The sequence below is a fragment of the Elaeis guineensis genome, chromosome 2 (assembly GCF_000442705.2).
Source record: "Elaeis guineensis isolate ETL-2024a chromosome 2, EG11, whole genome shotgun sequence".
NCBI lineage: Eukaryota > Viridiplantae > Streptophyta > Magnoliopsida > Arecales > Arecaceae > Elaeis > Elaeis guineensis.
In genome coordinates, this window is record NC_025994.2 from 118,244,871 (window position 1) to 118,249,777 (window position 4,907).

Sequence of the window (4,907 nt, forward strand, 5' to 3'; positions counted from 1 at the left end):
TGGCTTCCGTGGGTCTTCAGGATGGTTCCGTCGGTCAGATACCGAACGATCGGATCCATCCAGCTTGGTTCGCCGCTAATTCAGCACCTCCTTGCCCTGTCGATGCTCGGCTGCTCAAGACTCTCCACTAATGTCTGACCCAAGGCGTCGTAGGCTGATATCGCAAGCCTGGAGAGTGCATCGGCCCGAGCATTCTCCGATCTGAAAATGTGAGAGATCTCGAAATACTTGAGGTGTGTCACGAGATCTCTCACCTTCTGGAGATATTTCGTCATGGTCGGGTCTCGCACCTCAAAGTCATCTTTAACTTGCCCTACGATCAGTTGGGAGTCGGAAAAGACTCTGAGACTGTCGATCCCGAGCTCCTTCGCTACTCTCAAGCCAGCGAGGAGCGCCTCATACTCGGCTTGATTATTGGAGGCTTTGAAGTCGAATCGGAGGGCATACTCGGTAACCACTCCCTCCGAGTTGGTGAGCAGGAACCCGCCCCGCTCCCTCGAGCGTTGGAAGCTCCGTCGATGTGCAACACCCAGGTGGCCTCGGGGTCAGGTTCAGAGATTGCAATTTCTCCGGGGCTCCCGCCTTCCGATCTTTGATCGGTCGTCGAGCACTCCACAATAAAGTCGGCCAGGACCTAGGCTTTCAAGATCGGTCATGGTCGGTACTGAATGTCAAACTCACTGAGCTTCATTGCCCATTTCGCCAATCATCCTGATGTTCGGGCGGCGCAATATCGCCCTCAGGGGCAGGTCGGTGAGGACCACGATAGCATGCGCTTGGAAATACGGACGGAGTCGTTGTGCAGACACGATCAGGGCGAATATCATCTTCTCCGTCTTTGAGTATCGAACTTCAGCTTCGTGGAGCACTTTACTGGTGTAGTATATGGGTTGGTGAACTCGCTCTCGTTCTCCAGGACGAGCACCGAGCTAACCGCCTCTGGGGAGGTTGCCAAATAGAGGTACAGTGTTTCTCCGACTATCGGCTTTACAAGCAACGGCGGGAGGCCAGTACCTTTTCAGATCCTCGAAGGCCTACCGGCACTCTTCCGACCAAGAGAAGTCCTTCGCCTGTCTCAGGGCTTGAAGAACGGGAGGCATCTCTCTGCCGATCGAGAGATGAATCGGCTGAGTGCATGATCCTTCCGTTAAGCTGCTGGACCTCCTTCTTGGTGTCCGGATGCCGCATATCGATGATTGCCTTTATCTTCTCAGGGTTAGCCTCAATTCCTCACTGAGAAATGAGGAACCCAAGAACTTTCCCGAAGTCACCCCAAAGGCGCATTTAATCGGATTTAACTTCATCCGATGTTGTCGAAGAGTGTGAAAAGTTTCTTTGAGGTCTTGGACATGATCTGAGGCCTGTGCACTTTTCACAAGCATGTCGTCCACGTACACTTTCATGTTGTGCCCGATTTGGCCTTTGAAGACCTTATTGACGAGTCGCTGGTAGGTTGCCCCGATATTTTTCAGTCCGAAGGACATTATCCTGTAGCAGTAAAGGTCCTTGGCGGTCACAAAGGCCGTGTGCTCCTCGTCTTCAGGTGCCATCTGGATCTGATTGTATCCGATAAAGGCATCCATGAAGCTGAGCAGTCGATGGCCAGACGTCGCATCTACCAGCTGGTCGATTTTTGGAAGTGGGAAGCTGTCGTTCGGGCAGCACGATTTAGATCAGTATAGTCGATGCAGATCCTCCAGCCTCCGTTGGCTTTTTTCATCATGGCAACATTGGCGAGCCAATCAGGATACGTGGTTTCTCTGATGAAGCCCGCCTCGAGTAGCTTATCCACTTTCTCGTCGATGGCCTTCTGTCTTTCAGGAGCAAAAGACCGCTTCTTCTATCTCACCGGCTTCATTTCAGGATTGATGTTGAGTCGGTGAGTCATCATCTTCGGAGGGATGCGGACATATCCGCTGTCGACCAAGCGAATACGTCGGTATTGACCTTCAGCAGCTCTACTAGCTACCGTTGCTCAGGGTCGGATAACTGAGATCCGACCCAGACCACTCGTTCGGGATTTCCCGCTATCGGGACAGAAATCAGCTGTTCGGCCGGTTCGCCCCGTTCTTCCTCCCCTCGCTGGTCCAACTTGTCGGACGTCAGGGAGTCCTTTGCTTCATTACTTCGAGCAGAGATTTGGAAGCATCGCCGAGCGAGCTGTTGATCCCACGCATCTCTCTGACTCCATTTTTGGTCGGAAACTGAACCAGCAGGTGGTAAGTCGAGACTATAGCTTTGAGGACGTTTAGTCCGGATCTTCCAAGTATGGCTTGTAGGCCAAGGTACTTGGACGACCGCAAAGGTTAGGTGGACGGTGTTTTGTCATGGTTCGGTTCCAGCGTCACAGGAAGAGTTACTTCTCCTTCCACCGTGACGGCTTCCCGGCAAAACCCATCAGGGGAGTGGAGACTCTTTTAAGCCGATCAGCCGACAGTCGCATTCGGGAGAAGGTCGAGTAAAACAAAACATTAGTCGAACTTCCATTATCAACAAAGATTCTTCTTATATCATAATTTGCTATTGTTGCCAAACAACAACAGCATCGTCATGGGGAGTTTGGACTCCCCGAGCGTCCTCATCTGTAAAAGTAATTACATTGTCTTGGCGTAGCTTCTTCGTCGGCTCCCCTCCAGCAGTCATCCCCGGATCCGGTCATTTGGAGATCATGTTGATGACCCCGACGTGGGCTGATTATACGTCGCCTCCTCAGTCGGTTGGGGTCGTCGGTCGGGGATGGATCGAGTCGGTGGTTTCCTTCGAAATTTTTCGAGATACCCCCGACGTATGAGGGCCTCAATCTCATCCTTGAGTTGGATGCACTGCTCGGTGTTGTGGCCATGGCCCTGATAAAATCGACAGTACTTTCGTCGGTCGAGGCCCTTTGCCTTCAAAGGCGGAGGCCGTCGCAAATATTCTTCCCCTTCGATCTCCATCAAAATCTGCGCACGAGGAACAGAGAGGGGAGTATAAGAGTCATACCTGGACGCATCGGCCTCGGACTTCACTGTCGAGATGATCTCGGGCTCCGTCACTGGGGTGAGACCTGTTTGTCGGTCGGGGGCCTGCTAGGCTCGGTAGGGGCCCGACCTTTCCTTTGCTTCTCCTTCGAGCCCTTGGCCTCAGTCAGGCGCCGGTCGGAAGCTCCTTCATCTGTGCACATGTATTTGTACGCGCGCTCCAGCAGTTCGGTGTATGTCCGGGGAGGGTCTTGTCCAAGGAGTATGTAAATCGGGACCCCCTTAGCCCCCTCTTCATGGCTGAGATAGCCATGTCTTCGTTGAGGTCCCGAACCTCGAGCGTGGCCGCATTGAATCGCATCACGAAGTATCGGAGCGTCTCATTTTCTCCTGCTTGAGGAAAAAAAGACTGTCCGAGGTTCGTGAGGGCTTCCGACTAGTACTGAAATGGGCCACGAAAGCATGTTCGAGCTGACCGAAGGAGTGAATGCTTCCCAAGCGGAGGCGGAGTACCAGGCCCTGGTGGTCTTGCGAAGTGTGGCGGAGAAGCCGATGCAGAGAAGGGTATCGGTCGCCCCTTGAATTGTCATGAGAGCCTTGTAGCTCTCCAGATGGTCAACTGGATCGGTGGAGCCGTCATAGGGCTCCACATGGGGCATTTTGAACCGATTAGGGATCGGCTCGTCGAGGATGAGTCGGGAGAGAGTTGGGCGGTCTGAAAGTCGATATCGTTCGAGGACTTCATCCGTCCACCTGCAGCTGGGCAAGCCGACGGTCGATTTCTTCGAACCTGCATTCGTAGTCGTCGTCCCGTCGGTGCTGAAGATCTCGGGGGTGGAGTCTCCCGACGAATCTGAGAGGGAGGTGGACGGTGTGCACGGTCGCTTCTCCTTCCTTGCTCGTTCCAGCTGGAAAGGAGACGGTCGTCGGGATCGGTGGGTATCATGCCGTGTCCGTCTTTCCCCCTCTCGGTGGGAGTGCTGCGACGGCTGCTCCTGAGGAGGGGTCAGAGACCGACGCAAGCATCGGCGGCTGCTCCTGGAAGGCATTGGGTGTGCCGTCGGTTGCTTCACCGGCGAGTGCGGCAACCGGGTTGGTTGTTGTTGAAGGCTCTTGATCGCATCCGTCAGCACGGTCATCTGCCGCACGATCGCCGCGATCTGCACCTCCATGGCACCATAGGATGCGGAGAGCTAGGTTCCGCCATGGAGGGTGGAGGAGAGGCCTCTTCCCGACGAGAAGAGTGCCTCGCCGATCCAGTGGCCCTCGATCGCTAAGCCATGGTTCTTATCATTTCGAAAGGGTGTTTCGAGTTCTGTGGGGGTCGTGATCCCTGTCGATCCCTTCCTTGCGCGTTAAATCTATTGCGGCCAATCCCCTCATCGCCTGGTCGTCGGGAACGAGCACCTGCAAGGGAAGTCCACACTGCCGGAGATGCCTCCGCGGGGACCCTCCGACGGTCAAGTCAGAGAGAGACTAGGCAACAGTAGGAAAGAATCAGGGGAGCTCAGCGAGAGAGAGAGAGAGCTAAAGAGGGGGGAGTTTAGGGGTTTTCGAAAGAACCTCCTCCGCAGCACTGTTGCCTTCCCCATTTTATAGTAGAGCGCGGTATGGCGCCGTCATTAATGGCGCAGATAATTGGGGGAGTTGTCAAGTCGTCGGAGGCTGTCAGAGTCATCGCGGATTATCAAATCACCGTGGACGTCACATCGCTGAGATTAATCTATGTCCTTAGCAGGACAATGTCCCAGGGCGGCTATGCCGCATGCCTTTGTCAGGACGGCGGCTCTCAGCAGTCGTACGGCGTTGGGGAGCGCGACATACGTCGGCATTTGGTTACGGGATGTGGTGAAGACCCAGAGACCTCCGACGGCATTGGCGTGTTGCAAGAGTCGGAGGATACTCTATGTTCGACCAGTCGGATCGGAAAGGGTCTGCCGCCGACAT